Consider the following 19,119-nt stretch of genomic DNA (forward strand, 5'->3'; position numbering starts at 1 on the left):
CCCTGACAGTTTCCCACTACTGCCTATCCCTTTCTTATAGTATTATAGTTGTTTAAGGTCCGCTTATGAGTGGGAACATATGGTACTCTGCTCTTTGTTTCTGTGATAGATCACTGAATATGATCGACTCTAAATCCATCCAAGTTGCTGTGAAGTCCATATATTTGTTCCTCTTTATGGCTGTATATTCCATTGTGTATATGTACCACATTTTTTTATCCAGTCCAGCTTCGATGGGCAACATGGTTGGTTCCATGTTTTTGCTATTATGAATAGAGCTATATCTTTTTTGTAGAATGATTTGAGTTCCTCCGGGTGTATTTCCAATAGGGAAATTGCTGGGTCATATAGAAGGTCAATTTCTAGTTCTTTCAGAATCGCCACACTGTCTTCCAAAGAGTTTGCATTCCCACCAGCAGAGTAGAAGCGTTCCTTTTTCTCGGCATCCTCACCAGCATCTGTTTGGTCTTTCTTACTGGGGTTAGGTGGTATCCCAATGTGGTTTTGATTTGCATTTCTCTGATGTTGAGTGACGCTGAGCACTTTTTCCTGTGTCAGTTGGCTGCCTGTATATCTTCTTTTGAGAAGTGCCTATTCATGTCTTTTGCCCACTTTTTAATGGAGCTGTTTGTTTTTTCCTTTTGCACATTTGAGTTCCTTGTAGATCCCAGATGTTAGGTCTTTGTCAGATTTACAGTAGGCAAATACTTTTTCCCATTCTGTGGGCTGTCTCCCTGCTCTCTTGATGGTTTCTTTTGCTTTGCAGAAGCTTGTTAGTTTGATGAGGTTCCACTTGTCTATCTTATTTCTTAAGATATGGGCATTTAGGGCTCTGAATAGGAATTGGTTGCCAGTTCCAATTTCCATAAGGGTATCTCCTGTGTTTTTCTAAGAATCTTATAGTTTGGGGTTTTACATTTAGGTCTTTGATCCATTTAGAGTTAATTTTTGTGTATGGTGATAGGTAGGGGTCCTGTTTCAGTCTTCTGCATGTGGTCAGTCAGTTTTCCCAGCACAATTTACTGAATAGGTTCTCCTCTCCCCAGTGGTTGTTGCTGGAGGCTTTGTCAAAGATGAATTGGTTGAGAAATTGAAGGTTTGCTTCCGGGATCTTTTCCTGTTCCATTGGTCTATATGCCTGTTTTTGTACCAATACCAGGCTGTTTTGATTACTGTAGCCTTATAGTAAAGTTTGAATCTGAAAGTGTGATTGTGTAGCTGGTTCTTAACAGGTACCAGTCCTGAGGCCTGGGATTGAGAACCCCTGCACTGGGGGTGGGGGGTGGGGGCTATTCTGAGTAGCTTTTGCAGATTTATGGCTTTTTCAATCTACACTCCTCAGCACATCTCCCAAACTCCCCATCCTGATCTGCACCATAGGCTAGTGTGGGCCCCAGTTATATAATTAAAGTAGTCAGCTTTGGTAACTGACAGAGTGTATCTTTTGGGTATGTGAGGTTAGAAATTATGTTGAGAGCCACAAGTTTCCTTGATGCTCTATTCAGTATGGTATATTTATCCTCGTCTTTCGAGTTTTAATGGGGAGATGTCAATCTAGTAGTTGCAGAAAAACCTGGGACTGGAAATTCGTTGCATTGCATCTGAAAGTATGATGCAGTTATGGATTCTGTTCCTTTTAGGGGTGGAGTTTAGGGCAAAAAGAAAACCATCTGTGTAAGATTTGCCCTAGAGTGGCACCTACTGCTGAGACTGAGTCCCTCTTAAGTCTCTTTGGGATTCTTTAAGTTTCTAACTCGGCTGGGTTGCTTTGCGAGGCAGAGAGTTCTAATCATTAGCATTAGGGAGTTGTTGCTCATTAGCATTTGTGTGGAGTACCCAAATCACACCAACAAAGGGTGTGAAACCCTCACTGGGGGAGGGGGAGAGGGAGTGGGATTGTTTCTTCTTGGATTAATACCAGAGTTATTTCCCTTGGTGCAGTTCCATTCTTCTCTGTGTGGGAATGTTTAACGTTCAAACAGTTAGGTGAGAGTCTCATTCAGAGAATTTTTAAAATGTATACTTTTTTCCAACTATCTTTAAAAACTCACAAGCCCAACAAAATGCTTCCTTTGTCATAATGACTTGTTCAGAAATTTGAAAAGGCCTTTTGATGTATGGGAGAGCTTTGTCTGCTATGTGGGTCTACCAGTCATTCAAGCAAAGAGTTAACTGAGGCCCGGGAGGCTTCTCTGGCAGCTGGCAAGCTTTGTGCAATAGCCAAGCCGGGGGCTGAGAGAGGCTGATACTCATTTGTTTGTATATAAAGCTTTCATTCCCTAAGTCTTAGACATCACATACCAGGAAAGATGATTGTGAAAAGCAGAGCCAAACACGAGTGTTTCCCGACTGTTCTGGTTGCATTTGATATATCTCATTTTGCCTGACAGTGTTTGCCACTTGCTTGTCTAAACAGAGTTTTTTCTCTGGTGGTGAGTGGCGATTAATTATTCATGTCCAGCAGTTGTGATAAATATGATTGCATATGTCTGCATACATAAATGAATCTTACAATAAAATCTTTAACTTGTAGATCTTCAGTCCTCCCTTTTATTGCACTGTTTTTCAGTTCCATCCTGGCTCAGTGTGGTTCAGTGAGGTGTGATGTTCTTGATCCTGAGGAACTGTGTCGAGGCTTGTGCAGAGAGAGGTCCATCTAGAAATCCCTCCCAGGATGGTGAAGAATCCGTTGCGTTCTTTTTCTCGGTTTCCAAGTTGGATATAGCAACTGGGTCTGGATATAGCAACAGCACCCCCTAGTGTGTTATAGGGTGAGGATGGGCTCCTGGTTAATGCAATAAGGTGAGTTCTGGTTTCTGGTTCAGAGTGGGCTGTGAGAAACACTTGGCATTTATTAAACAACATAGTTGAGGCTAAATATGCAACAGCAGCATGTTTTCTAGGTTTTGACAGCTAAGAAAGGAAGAAAGAAAGAGTTTTAGGTTTCTTTAGAAGGACGTGAAGGCTGAGGAGAGCCACAGGACGGAATCCAGAGGTCAGCAGGAGAAGGGAGCTGTTCCTATGAACAGCTTGCCATTCTTCCAAAGTTTGGTCATATGTACAGAAAGGAGGATGGATAAGACCTGTACACAAAGGCCTTCCACTGCTGCCTGAAACTGAGGGCTTGAAATGGGGGCTGAAGCCCTTTTTATAGACTTGAAACTGAAATTTTAAACACTCTGAGCAGTGATTTAAAGTCTACTAAAGTATAAATGACTGGTAGATATTTACTTGACAGCAGTTTTGATGAAAGGAACTAGACCTTAAGGGAGCAAAAGTGGGGTGGAGACGGACTATAAAGAGGGAATAAGGGACGCTTTCTTCTTTCATTTTGTTCATTTAGCAAATATTTATTGTTGAGCTGTTGTTCAACACCAGCTTCTGTTCTACATACTGGGAGTACAAATGTGAATAAAACAGAGTTCCTGCCCTCATGGAGCTTACATTCTTTACAGTTGTCCAGGAGCAGGTTGTCACAGCTCAGTCCTTAATGTTTACATTTTAGAAGTGTGATTTATTTACAGGCAGAATATGATTTGAGGACAACATAGAAAGTACTCATAGCTAAAAATTGTGCCTTCCCTCCCCCAATCAGTCTTTCCTTAAATTTATAAACTAACTAAAACTCCTTGTTCATTAAAGATCTGTTTTCTAAGAGGAGTAAAAATGAAGCCAGTTACTTTGTCCCAATACTTACTGTCTGGTGAAAATGAACAACCTGACAAGGTAGAGAGGGATGAGGACACTAAGGACTGGAGTGACAGCATTGGTACTAGCAAACTCAGGTCTTGGGGAGTTTGTTTGAGTATCACGTTTTCCTCATCTATAGAAGCAGTTGCATTCCTGCCAGGTCCCTTCCAGCTCGTTCTATTTTGTGTGGCAGATGTCATCCAAGAAGGTGTAGAGCATGGGTCACCCCTGGGAACCCTGGGTAATCGTTTGGGTATGAAAGTAGGACCAGATTGGATACTGAAAAAGAAAAAAAAAAAAAAAAATCAGCCGGGCTCGGTGGCTCAGCCTGTAATCCCAGTGCTCTGGGAGGCTGAGGTGAGTGGATTGCCTGAGCCCGCGAGTTCGAGACCTGCCTGGGCAACTTGGCGAGACCTCATCTCTACAATAAAGCAAAAATTAGCCGCGCATGGTAGTGCGTGCCTGTAGTTTCAGCAACTTGGAAGGCTGAGGCGGAAGGATCACCGGAGCCCAGCAGGTCGAGGCTGCAGTGGCTAGGAGTGGCCACTGCACAGTCTGGGTGACAGAGACTCCAACTCAAAACAAACAAACAAACAAACAAACAAACAAACAACATGAAAAAAGAACATGACTTGACAATGAAATTTAGGCTATTAAAAATATTTCTAGGGCATTTATTCCTGGGTTCAATTTCTCACTAGAAATTGCCTGGAAGCCAGGGAGGCACTATGAATTTGGTTGTTGCAGATTTTGGGGGGAAGTCCACTTAGTTTTACTTTTGTAGGTCAAATTAGTTTAGTTTATTTTTTTTTTTTTTTTTGAATTGGAGTCTCACTCCGTTGCCCAGACTGGAGTGCAGTGGCCGCTCCTGGCCACCGCAGCCTCGCCTGCTGGGCTCCAGCGATCCTTCCGCCTCAGCCTTCCGAGTAGCTGGAATTACAGGCGCGCGCTACCACGCCCGGCTGATTTTTTGATTTATTGTAGAGATGAGGTCTCGTTGCCCAGGTGGGTCTCGAACCTGCGGGCTTCAAATTAGTTTTAAAAATTATTAAAAAGCTCACAGTGATAGACCTGACCCCCCAAACTGCAGCTGCTGCTTAAAGAGCTATATGGTGTGGATTTTCTTATTGTGTGTAATATTTTCTCTTAAACTTTCTGTTCAGGGCAGAAATAGTACTGGAGGCTCATAATTCTTTGAATCCTAGAGAGCAAGTGACCTACTTACGATTGTACCTGAAATATTCAATTAGAGTATATTTTAGGAAATACCTTTTCAGCTTGAAACATGACTTTGCTTTTGTGAATACACACTTCAATAGAGAGACATCGATGCGTATTCTTGACTGTTCTCCTGACCCATTGTGTAACTTTGGATGATGTATGACTTTTCTCCTTGAAAAAAAGGATATGCAAAATGAGCTTTTTTAGAAGAGATAATTCATAACTATGCCCTTATAGGTGCATATGATGAAGATTAGTTAAAGCTTTCATTAGGTTTAGAAATAAAGAAATGCAGGAGTTATTTGCAAGGTTATTTTACAGCTAGGAGATGTAAAATCTCCTTGGTCCTGGTCTCTGTAGCATGTTGGCCAGGCTTTCTTTGTGGTCCTTCTTTTTGCAGAATTTTAGCCTCTCTGTGTAGACCAAAGTTTTGTGTAAATATGAGTCTGGGATGGAATGTGGGTCGGATTTTTTATTTGCAAAATGTCTTACTATACATGACTGACTTTTAAAGAAATAATATCAAGGAAACCTTGGGTGGCTTTATAATTTTCTATGTGTGTGTTCTGCCACCTGCTGGAAAAGGATAACCAAGCCAGGGAAGCTAGTTGGCAAAATGGAGGAGGGTGTGCAGTCCTGGCCCCTCCATCCTTCTCCTAGGGTTGAGCAGAGTACAGCAAAACTCCTGAAATGCCATGGTGCATTCAGTTTTCTGTTGGATTTCCTTGACTGGCAACTAGAGTTCGCCCATAAGGATTTCTCCTCCAGCCTGCTGAGCTCACAGCCCCCCACCTCAGGCCCAGGCTGCTCTGGGGAGCCTGCCTCATGTCATTCGCTGGGCTTCTTCCTCTTAGTATGCAGTATGTTGACTGGAATTGCTCTGAAGTGCTTTTCACTGATTTAAAGTGGAAATAAAACAAAACATTAAATCTAGAGTAGGGGGCAGGTGGCTGCCTTCGTTGTGACGTCAGTTTAAGAGGGCCAACAGACCTATTCAGGAAAGGAATGACCTTTTCCCCTGAGATCACAGTTTCTCTACTTTTTACTGTTAAAACACCTTTCTGAAAAATGGTGCTGTGATATGCTTATATTTGTTTGGCAAAAGAAAAAGTTAGCAACTGTAAATTAGTTTCCTAATTCTTTTAGAACATTTTCCTGTCTGTGAAATACCAAAGTCTGGACAAATGCAATTTGCTGCTGCCCGTGGTCTCACCTTTCCCTTCATGTGACAACTTGAGTGGAAAAGTGGGGTCAACAATCCTCAGTTGTAACTTCCATATTTTCTCTGGCAAATTCTCCATGGATTTTTCTGTGCTGTGACCCACATAGAAACACAAAAAAATAGTGTGGTGGAATGAGGATGTTTCTTCCCTAACTGGGTCGCTGTGTTATAGATACATTTTGGTCTGTAGTAAATGCTTGGCCTGGTTTTGCACCCTTTTGGATCCTTTTCTTCCTCTGGAGTTCTGGATGGACTGTGACTTTCCTGGATGTATGTGTTTGTGGAACTCCCAGGAGGAAGACTTAGATTTTTGGCAGCCAGACCCTCAAGGCGACTGGGAAAGGATGAGGAGGCTCAGCCTCCCTGTTTCTTGACATTTCTCAGAGGCACACAATATATTTGAAAGATTTTAAAGTGGAAATATGACATTTCAATATCTATGATTAACTAAAAAATCCTAGCAACTGAAGTAATGAAACTTTCTTATTTATTAAGGTGTATAATTACAGAAAAGTGTGATTTTTTTTCAAATGTTTTAAAGCCTTAATTCAAACAAAATTGCAAAGATTAAAGGAAACAAAATCTACTTTGATTGAGGCAGACTGTGGTTGGCTTCATGGAATCTGAACTGGAAATTGCTAATGAAGAAAACCTGAGATTTTTTTGAGAAGATATTTAGTTAAAGAGGGCAGATAGTTGAGATCTGAGTGGGTAGAGGCTGGGAAAATGAGTTTGTACTAAAGCCAGGACACATGGTGTCTTTGTTGGAAATAGATGTTCCCAAAAAATAGACTTTTTTTTTTTTTGGTATCTCTATCAATAATAACAACTCCTTGAACAAGCAAGGATATTCATGATTGTAGACTGTGGGTTTCTTATGGACACACACAGAGGTTGTGACCTAAAAGCCATGTGAAGAAGGTAGAAAGATTCTCCCTAGTTAATTTTCATGGGCCAGATTGTTAGAAATATGTCCAAGAACTGATTTCATGAAACTTTTGAAACTTGGCTGAAAACCCCGACAGATCTGTATCATCTGGTAAATATTTAGGACTTTGTGTATATTATTTTCAGGGAAAGGCAATAAACTGTAGAATTTTTTTTCAACAAAAACAAAACACTGCAGGATTGTTAGCATTTGAATCAGAACTTTGGTAAGAGAATGAGGTGTTTTTTTTTCTCCCCCCACAGAGGGGAAAAAGGAAGTCTTATTTCTGGTAGACTTAGGTCAATTTAAATTCTCTTTCATAGAAGGTGACCTTATTAAAATCTGCTACAATTTATCTACTATCTCAGTCTGCTACAATTTACCTACTATCTTATAATATGAAAGCTTCATTTTTTCATCACCTGGTAGTTTTTCCTTTTCTTAAAAAAGTCTTTCTTCCTGTAATCCCAGCACTTTGGGAGGCCGAGGTGAGACAATTGCCTAAACCCAGGGGTTTGAGACCAGCCTGGGCAACTTGATGAGACTTCGTCTCTATAATAAATCACAAAACTAGCCGGGCGTGGTGGTGTGGGTCTGTAGTTCCAACTACTTGGAAGACTGAGGTGGAAGGATTGCCTGAGCCTAAGGTCGAGGCTGCGGTGACCGTGAGTGTGCCACTGCACTCCAGCCTGAGTGATAAAGAGTAAGACTCCAACTCAAAAAAAAAAAGTCTTTCTTCAAAGAACTTATGAAATTTTGATAGCACCACATCTTAAAATCTCAGTATGTGAGTCTACAGCAACTGAAAAGGTGATTTCTCTTATGTAGTAGGAAAATTAGAAACAAACATCAAGGCCTTGTCCTGATTTCCTTAGGTTATAACCTTCTTTAATGATGCGGTCTTGTATTTCTCCCCAAATGGAGTTCATTTCTGTCATCTCATAAGGTAAATGGGTAGAGTAATCATATTCCTATTTTAAAACTTGGGAAACAGAGTCACAAGGGAGAATCACTTTCCTGTCTCCCTTTTTCTCAATCCATTATTCTCCTGGTAATAAGGATAACAGAGATGTCAAAAACTTACTATATGCCAAACCACTTTATAAATATTATTTAATTATTTCTTATGGCAGATATATTCCTACTTTTTTCAGATGAGGAAAGAAGTGGCTCACAGAGATTTAAAAACTTGCTGGAATTTGCATAGCTAGTAAGTGGTAGAACTGGGAACTGACCTATCTCTGATTTCAGGGCTGTATTTGAAAACCATTACATCAGGCAGCCCATCCAGTAATATACTACAGAGAAAGCAACTTCTACAGGCCAGTTGAACTCAGCTACTTATTACTGGACTCTCAACCTAGTTACCTTTCTATGTCCTACACTGAGAGAAGCAAGGAGTTGATTTAGACCTCCCAGGAAAAAGTTCTGGCCCTGCCTTCTAGCTCAGGGTCATCTGTCACTGGTAAGACCCCTCTCTAAGATGTTTTAAAACAGTATGTCAGAGTCACAGTAAATGAACATATATTCTTTATGTAAAGGCTCAGTAAACAGCAGCTCAGTAATTGCCCAAGGCATAAGCAGGCAGGCAACTGGACACGCCTGCTCAGTGTGTAGGCAGGCATTTCATAGGCTTTATTCCCACACTGATCTCTTCCCTTCTCTGTTGACTTGGGCAGATTCTCAACTTTTCCTTACAAAAGATCAAAACTAAGACTTCTTGGCTCTTCAAATCCGATCATTATTAGAGTTTGGCCAACTGTCAGAAAAGATAGGTGGGGTTGGACTGAACTTTCCTCCCTTGACATTCCAGGAAATTAAAACCCTGCTGAAGGAACTTGAAACTAACTATCTATTTCATACCACAGTCATAACTTTGACTCAATAATTGAATGTACCTGATGCCAAGTAAATGGCATCTCGGTGATACCGTACAAATGCTCCAGTTTTTAACCCATTTATCTTTAGAAACCTAGCTCTTCTCTTCAGAAGAGGCTTATACAAATGAAATTCCACTGAGGTATAAAGCTAATTCTAAAAAGGGTGTGCTTTTTTGGATTGCCTTTGTTTTTGCATCCTAGCTGTCTATTGTTACTTTGTTTATTATGAATTTTCTGAAATGAATAATTTTGTAGAACACACACTCTGGACCCTGTTCGTTCAAAATTTACCTTGCTGGGCTCAGTGGCTCAGCCTATAATCCCGTGCCTTTGGGAGGCTGAGGTGAGTGGATTGCCTGAGCCCGCGGGTTCAAGACCCGCCTGGGCAACTTGGCGAGACCTCATCTCTACAATAAATCAAAAACTAGCCGGGCGTGGTAGCGTGCGCCTGTAGTTCCGGTTACTTGGAAGGCTGAGGTGGAAGGATCGCCGGAGCCCAGCAGGTCGAGGCTGCGGTGGCCGGGAGCGGCCACTGCACTCCAGCCTGGGCGACAGAGTGAGACTCCAACTCAAAAAAAAACCAAAACCAAAAAAAAAAAAAAAAAAACCCTCAAAATTTACCTTAATGAAAAATGCCTTAAATGCCTGACTCTGCACTGTTTTAGAAGGAGAAAAGACATTTAAGCTCTCAATTTCTTTTTCTTCTAGTGAGCTAATGAGATTTAACTCTTCAATTTCCCCCATGACTCAAAAATTTGAATATCTCAGCCACCCACCACAACAAAATATCACAAATGCTCTAAGAGTTTTAGGAGGAGAAAGGGTGTGGTCAGAATGCCACCTTCTCTCTCTTATTACAGTCAAAAAGCATCTGCTCACTTTCTAATTCACTACAGAAAAGCTGACCTTTCGTTTGGCTTCTGAATATTAAAAACACACATTTCTAACATTCCATTCATTACAGCAAAAGCCCATTATTTTAAATCTCTGTTCTCAGATGCTCATTATGATGCCATGTTTCCTCTTCTGCTTCCTAAAGAGGAGGTAGGGCCACTCATATCTGGCAAATGGGAAAGAGTTAACTAGACAAGCTGTGACTCATCAACCAACTCAGCTCTAGCCCCAGGCAGCAGGTGGTTCTTCTGATCTTTCACTAAACTGAGATTTTTACAGGAAATAGCCCTAGAGAAAGGCAGTTTAAGTAAATTGGCATTTTTAAAAGCAGCATGCATGTAGACTAGCGCATAATTTTTTCATGCTCCAAACATATTGTAAGTTAGTAATGGAACCAGATGCACAAGGTGTTACGACCCAAGTAAATGCTTGGCTGCTATCTCTTGGTGCCAATACATTGAGAGGCAGAGTACTGACAGAAAGAAGTTTATTTCTGAATTCAGAATTCAGGGAGACAGAACCTGGCTTCTGGTATTTCTGGAACCAGTCTGCTTGCCACTTAGGTTTCCTAGTCTGTTTTTATAAGTTTAGGGTTGCTTGAACCTACACATTGACTACGTGACTGACAGAATGTGTATAGAACTTAAGTGACAGCTGCATTTTGTCAATAGTAACATTTATAGTCTGCATTTCCCAGTGTCAGTTACCAAAATGTAGCTCACGGTGTTATTGGTGTTATCAGTAATACAAAACCGAAGAGTTGATTAAGCTTGCCGTAGAGTAAGAGAGTTAGCAGATCCTACTGCAAAATAAAATATTATTCACTGCAACATATTAATTGGTAGTTTTAACACACAAAAAGTTATATAAATTAGAAGGCTTATGGTTACATGGGTGCTCTATTTTCAAATCCATGACTACTGATAGAAGGGAGTGAATAGGGATTCATTTCTTTAGTGGAGTGAGCGCAGTCTGCCAGGGCTTAAGGGTTCTCTCTAGTGACTTAACAGGGAATGTATAGAAGATAAGGGAATGGGCTTCCTTTTGCTAATTCTCAGGAATGTAGATACATGCAGGCCTGCCGGAGAATGCTGTTATGCCTTTCTTTATGGGTCATGGCAATATGAACAGACAAGAGTGAGTTTCCATATTGAAGGAGCACCAAATTTGAGATTTCTGTACTGCACACATCGTCCAATCAGGAACCAGGAAAGTATAGTTGGTGATGCCTTACCTGTGTCTTGAATACCAAATTGAAAAAAGGATAATGAAGGACTCTACATTTAGCAGGTTATATATGATACCAGAGGAAGTTGCCAGTATGGAAACAAGTCAGACTGAAATTGAGCAAGAGGATGGATGCATCACTGAGGATGAAAGAGAGGATCAAGACTGGGAACATGCAGCTGGGGCCTGTGCAACTATTTCTGGTAGGTAGTTAACGCTAGAGCTATACGGTAGTCCCAACCAGGTATCAAATATATGGAGATTTATATTAAAGATTAATACTATTTTAGTTCTTCTCAACTCTCTTTACTATCTCTTAAAAGAAGGGCTGTGACTTTAAGCACCTTCATGGGCCAAGCAGATAACATACTAGTGAACCATGTCAGATGTAAGATGGTAGGCCCCATAGCACCTGGGCATTGATAAAAATACACAAAGACACTCAGGCATGCAGACACACACTCAAAGACACAGACATTCCTACCTTCAAGAATTCTTCAAGTTGTGTATTTCAGTCAGCCATTATTACATGTTGTCACTGACCTGGTTGCCTGAGAAGATGTTACAATGCTAGGGAAGGGCTGGAGAAGAGGGACCTTAGGATCTGTATTTACATGGGAGCATCCATCTTTAAGTCTCCCAGTAAGCTCTCCTTCTAGCAGTATTGAGATAAACTAAATCAAATGGTTTCCAGGATTGATTTTGGCAGATTTCATGGGATGGGGCCTTAGATGGTATTATTTGAATAATCAAGTGTCCCTGAATATTCATACAAAATAGAAAGTTCGAGCCGGGCTCGGTGGCTCAGCCTGTAATCCCGCGCCTTTGGGAGGCTGAGGTGAGTGGATTGCCTGAGCCCAAGGGTTCGAGACCCGCCTGGACAGCGAGACCTCATCTCTATAATAAATCAAAAAATCAGCCGGGCGTGGTAGCACATGCCTGTAATTCTGGCTACTTGGAAGGCTGAGGCGGAAGGATCGCTGGAGCCCAGCAGGTCAAGGCTGCGGTGGCTGGGAGCGGCCACTGCACTCCAGTCTGGGTGACAGAGTGAGACTCCAACTCAAAAAAAAAAAAAAAAAAATAATAGAAAGTTCCTCACAGGCAAGAGAGTTTAAGGAGATATGCAAAGCTAGGTAAGAGTACTTTGCACAGTATTTGTTATACATTTCATATATTCTCAGTGAAACAACCATTCACATGGTCTTTTCACACTGCTAACTGTACCATCCTTACCTTGTTTTCAGTTCATGACATTGCTTTCTATCACTGAGAACACTGAAGAAGTCAATAAGGATGTCCACAGACTCTCATGGTCAATCATGTATCTACTAATTTCTATACTTCTACACTCTGTCTTCTTTTATTACAGATAAACTATCCATGCTGCTTTCAGAACTCAATTTCTCCTCTTCTGTGCTGGATTCCACTAACTTTAAACTAGTCAATAACATCAGCTGGGTGTGGTGGCTCACACCTGTAATCCCAGCATTTTGGGAGGCTGAGCTAGGAGGATTTCTTGAGCACAGAAGTTTAAGACAAGTCTGGGCAAAATAGTGAGGCCTCAAATCTACAAAAAAAAAAAAAAAAAATTTACCAGGTGTGGTGGTGTGCGTCTTTGCTCCCAGCTGCTTGAGAGGCTGAGATAAGAAGGATCGCTTGAATCCAGGAGGTCAAGGCTGCAGTGAGCCATGATCATGCCACTGGGCTCCCGCCTGGATGATAGGGTAAGACACTTACTCAAAAATAATAATAATAAAAATAAAATAAAATCATGACTCTGGAGATTCTTCTCTTAAAAAAAAAGTCCTTTGTTGAGTCACTTTTGACTACAGAGTTCACCCCATTTTTCCCCACTCTCCACTTGCAGGAAAACTCCTTGGAAAAGCTGTCTATTTTTGGTGGCCTCTGATTCCTCTTCCCCTATTCTTTTTTAAACTACACTCAAGTTTTCCACCCACCTCACTGCTCACACCCCTGAAACTATTCTTGCCAAGATTACAAGTAACTTCTTAAGTTGTTAAATCCAATGGCCAATCGGTCAGGTCTTTGTTGCCAGGGTCTTGCTTTGTCACCCAGGCTAGAGTGCAGTGATCATAGCTCATTGCAACCTTAAACTTCTGGGTCCAATTGATCCTCCTGTCTCAACCTTCCGAGTAGCTGGGACTATAAGCATGTGTCACCATGCCTGACTAACTTAAAAAAAAACTTTTAGAGATGGTGTCTTGCTATATTGCCCAGTCTGGTCTGAAACTCCTGGGCATAAATGATACTCCCACCTCAGCCTCCCAAAGTGCTGGGATTACAGGCATGAGCCACTGTGTCTGACTGTTCAGCTGCATTTTAGCTGAATTTTATATGGTTAAGTTCTCCCTTCTCCTTGATACACTTTCTTTACTTGGCTCCCAAGACATCACAGTCTTGGATTGTTCCTACCTCACTAATCACTGAAATTGATGATTTCTCTTAAATTTAGGAACCAAACCTCACTCTTTAAGTTTACTTATATATCTAACTTGATATCTCTACTTGTATGTCTAATAGATATCTCAAAATTATGATCTCTAAAACTGAATTTCTGATCTTCCCTGGATCAATTCAGATTCTATAGGAATAGATGCCAGGATGGAATTAGACATGCAAGAGATTTACCGAGGGAGAGTAGAGAGTGATGTCAATTAAGATGGTAGAGTCTCAGCCTTTATCCTCCAACTAAAACAACTAGAAAGTTATCCATAGATGAATAGAGAGCCCAGGAATCCAATGAAGAAGCTACAACACAATGGGGCAGTGAAAAAAGGAGAATAACTGCACAGAAAGGGTAGGAAGAATGGTTTCATTTTACCTACATCATCCCATCCTTTAGGTCAATACAAGAGAGAACTTCCTGACCTGTGAGTTCCCCTCATAGAGAAAAAGAGAACAGGGTAAGCAATCAGTTTCCCTAGCCTTTTGAGGGATTGCCTAAAGGACCTTCTTTGGTTTCATTACACTCATATTGCTGAGGTGATTAGCATAGCTGAAACATCTGGAGACAGCTAAGAACAAAAAAGAAGGGTAGGGGCTATCAGTATTAGCTACACAGTGGGTGCCATGATGGTCCCCAGTGTACTGCTCTGCAGAGGACACTGACAGCTTTCACCACCCAGGACCTCAACAGCCATTGCAGCTGCTACTAATCCCCTGGAGAAGGAGATAATACTGTGCATCTCCCTAGCCCTCCAGGAAAGAAGTTGCTGCAGCACCACTCAGGCTGGAGCTGCCACTCCACCCTCCTGGCAACTGCATGCATACCTGTACCATGAAGCCAAGGTCACACTGCACATACCCATGCTCTAGATCAGGGGTACCCAGCCACCAGGCCATAGACTAATACCAGGCTGCACAGCAGAAGGTAAGTGGCAGGCGAGCAAACAAATCTTCATCTGTATTTACAGCTTCTTCCCATTGCTTGCATTACCACCTGTGCTCCACCTTCTCTAAGATCATTAGTGGCATTAGAATCTCATAGGAGCACAAACTCTATTGTGAACTGCTCATGTGAGGGATTTAGATTGTGTGCTCCCTATGATAATCTAATGCTTGATGATCTGAGGTGGAGCTGAGGTAGTGATGCTAGCACTGGGGAGCAGCTGAAAACACAGATTAACATTAGCAATGAGGTTTGACTGCCTGTTTCCACCTCCTGTGGAAAAGTTGTCTTCCATGAAACTGGTTCTTGATGCCAAAAAAGATTGGGGATCACTGCTCTAGACCCTGGCTTTCAGCTGCTCCATGAAGGCAGTCATTGGCACAGACATTTCTGCACTTGACACCAGCACCATTGCCTCAGTGGGTGTGCCTGCACTCCCCAGCTTCATCACTTCTTTGTGAGCACCTGTGCATCACACATTGGTGCTGCCACCACAGTGGGTACACGTGTGTCCTGGACTCCAGAGCCAGAGTCACTCTGTGCATGCCTATACCATAGACCCTGAACCTGGTCCCAAGAGGGATCTCTTCGGTCATGGGGAATAAAGAGGAGGACCCCAACAGCTTTTACCACTGATGATCCCAACAACCCTTGCTGGTGCTGACACCTGCAGTCTTAGCTAATGATGGCCTCAGGTGATGGAGTTGAAGGAGACTTACTGCTATGTCCTCCTCAGAGCTGGAACTATCACACCCCGTCAAGACAGCACCCTCACACTCACCCATAGGTGAAGGTCTTTCCCCACTGAAACCAGTACATAAAGCCTGGAAGAGATGACTGTTCCCTCAGATGAGAGTTTCAGAAGGAGCAGAGAAAGAGAAAGGAGTAGAAAGCTTAATTAAAGAAATAATGACAAAACTTCCCCAATCTGGGAACATTGAGAGATCTTCACCAAAACATATTATAATTAAATTGTTTAAAGTCAAAGTCAAATAATTTTAAAAGCATGAAGAGATAAGTGATGTATCATATACAAGGGAAACCTCTTAAAGTCTTATGTCAATAGATTCCTAAACAAAAACCTTGCAAGCTAGGAGAGAGTGGGATGTACTGAAACAAAAATAAACTTTCATCCAAGAATACTATACCTAGCAAAATTATCCTTTACAGAAGAATAGATTAAATTCTTTCTCCAACAAACAAAAACCAAAAGAGTTTGTTACCACCAGATGACCTCACAATAATCCTAAAAGAAGTTCCTCAAGTTGAAATGAAAACATGCTAAACAGCAACACAAAAGTCTATGGAAGCATAACTCTCACTGTGAATATAAATACATAGACATATACAGATGTATATAACACTGTACTGGTGGTGTATAATTCACTTTTAACCCTAATATTCAAGTTAAAAGATAAAAGTTTGATAATAGATGCACAATACAAAAAAGAGGCAAATTCTGAATACAAAACAAAAAGTTTGTGTGTGTGTGGGGGGGGAGAGGGGAGTAAATATGTAGTATTTTTATATGCAATTGAAATTGTTATTAACTTAAACTGGAAGGGTATAACTGCAAGATATTTTATGCAATCTTAAAGCTAAACATAGAGAAAAACTACAATAGACACACACACACACACACACACACACACACAAAGAGAAAAGAATAAAAGAAAATAAGACAGCAGATAGGGAAAGAGGGAAGATAACTGCAAAATAGAAAACATTTAATAAAAAGGCAATAGTAAGTCCATACTTATCAATAATTACCTTAAATGTGAATGCATTAAACTCACCACTCAAAAAGCACAGAGTGACTGAATGGATAAAAAACAAGATCCCATGATATTGTGTCCATGAGAAACTCATTTTAGATTTAAAGACACCTAGACTGAAGGTGTAGGGATGGAAAAACATATTTCATGCAAATAGTAGCCAAAAGAAAGCAGAGGTAGATATTATATTGGACAAAATAGATTTTAGGTTAAAAAAACTGTCTCTAGAGAAAAATAACATTATATAATGACAAAAAGGTCAATTCTACAGGAAGCTACAATAATAATAAATATATAAACCCCCAACATCAGAGCACCTAATTACACATGGCAAATATTGATAGATCTGAAGACAAATTGATGACAATACCTTCCTAGTGGGGGACTTCAGTACCTTACTTAGGATAATGGATAGAACATCCAGACAGAAAACCAATAAAGAAACAGCAGACTTGAACAGTACTATAGACCAAATGGACCAAAAGACATACACTGAACTTTATCCAACAGCAGAAGAACATATATTCTTCTTAAGCACACATAGAACATTCTCCAACATAGATCACATGCTTGGTTATAAAGCAAATCTGAACAAATCTAAGAAGATATAAATCATTTGAGATATCTTTTCTGACCACAGCGAAATGAAATTAGACATCAGTAACAGCAAGAAAACCAGAACATTCACAGATATGTGGAAACTAAATGACATATTCTCAAACAACCATTAGATCAAAGAAGAAATCAAAAAGGAATTTAAAAAGTATATTGAGACAAATAAAGCCACAATACATTAAAGCCTTTGGGGTGCAGCAAAAGCATACAGAGAGGAAATAAATGTCTACATTAAAAAAAGAGGGCCAGACTTGGTGGTTTAACCTGTAATCCCAGCACGTTGGGAGGCTGAGGCAAATGGATTGCCTGAGCCCGTGGGTTCAAAACCAGCCTGGGCAAATTGGCGAGACCTTGTCTCTACAATAAATAAAAAATTAGCTGGGTGGTAGCACGCATCTGTAGTTCCGGCTACTTGTAAGGCTGAGGCAGAAGGATCGCCTAAACCCAGCAAGTTGACTCTGGGGTGGCCGTGAGTGTGCCACTGCACTCCAGCCTGGGTGACAGAGTGAGACTCCAACTCAAAAAAAAAAAGAGAAATATATAAAATAAACAATCTAACTTTATACCTCAAGGAACTAGAAAAAGAAGACCAAACCAAACCTGAAGGTAGTAGGATAAAAAGAAATAAAGATTAAAGCAGAAATAAATTAAATTGAAAAAGTTTAAAAATAGAAAAAACAAGAAAATTGACAAATCCTTAGGCAGACTAAGAAAAAAAGAAACAAGACTCAAATAAAATAAAAAAATGAAAAAGGAGACATTACAATGGATGCCTCAGAAATAAAAAGGATCATAGGGTATTATTATGAATAATTATATGCCAACAAACTGGATAGCCTGGAAGAAATGGAAAAATTCCAAGAAACATACAACTTACTAAAACTGAATCAAGAAGAAATAGAAAGCTTGGATAGACCAATAACAAATAAGGAGATTGAATCAGTAATAAAAATTCTACCCAAAAAGGAAGATCCAGGACCATATAGCTTCACTGATGAATTCTACCAAACATTCAAAGTAGAATTAATGCCAGTCCTTAAATGCTTCCAAAAATTAGAAGAGGGAACACTTTCAAACACATTCTTTTTTGTTGTTGTTGTTGAGTTGGAGTCGCACTCTGCCCAGACTGGAGTACAGTGGCACGCTCCCGGCCACCGCAGCCTCACCTGCTGGGCTCCAGCGATCCTTCCGCTTCAGCCTTCCAAGTAGCTGGAACCACAGGTGCGCACTACCACGCCCGGCTATTTTTTTGATTTTATTGTAGAGTTGAGGTCTTGCCAAGTTGCCCAGGCGGGTCTCGAATCCGCAGGATCAGGCAATCCACTCACCTCAGCCTCCCAAAGAGCGGGATTACAGGCTGAGCCACCGAGCCCGGCTATCAAACACATTCTATGAGACCATTATCACCCTGATACCCAAACCAGATAAAGATGTTATAGGAAAAGAAAATTACAGGCCAATATCTCTGATGAACATAGAGGTAAAAATCCTCAATAAAATACTAGCAAACTGAAATCAACAGCACATTCAAAGGATTGTACACCATGACCAAGTAGGATTTATCCCTGGGATACAAGGATGGTTAATCATACACAAATCAATTAATGTGACATAACACATTTACCAAATGAAAGGAAAAATAAACATGATTATCTCAATAGATGCAGAAAAAGAGTTTGAGACTTTAATATCCATTTATGATTAAAACTCTAAACAAAATAGGCATCAAAGAAACTTACCTCAATACAATAAAGACCACATATGAAAAGCCCACAGCTAACATTATCATCAATGAGGGGAAACAGCTTTACCTCTAGGATCCATTACAAGGCAATGTTAGCCACTCTCACTCCATTTTTTTTTTTTTTTTTGACATAGCAATGACAGGCATAGCCAAAGCAGTAAGAGAAGAAAAAGAAATAAAGGGCATTCAAATCAGAAAGGGAAAAGTAAAATTATCTCTATTTGCAGATGATATGATCATTTATGTAGAGAACCCTAAAAACTCAACAAAAAAACTGGTAGAACCAATAGTTAGGTAAATTTGCAGGATACAAAATCAGCATACACAAGCAATGAATTATTCAAAAAGAAAATCAAGAAAACAATAAAAACAAAGAGAATAAAATAAAGTTGAAGATACCATATTAAAAATGCTTGGAAGCCAGGCTCAGTGGCTCAGCCTATAATCCTGTGCCTTGGGAGGCTGAGATGAGTGGATTGCCTGAGCCCAAGGGTTCGAGACCCGCCTGGGCAAC

Source organism: Carlito syrichta, unplaced genomic scaffold (assembly GCF_000164805.1).
Source record: "Carlito syrichta isolate Samal-C Ts95f unplaced genomic scaffold, Tarsius_syrichta-2.0.1 Scaffold302543, whole genome shotgun sequence".
Classification (NCBI taxonomy): Eukaryota; Metazoa; Chordata; class Mammalia; order Primates; family Tarsiidae; genus Carlito; species Carlito syrichta.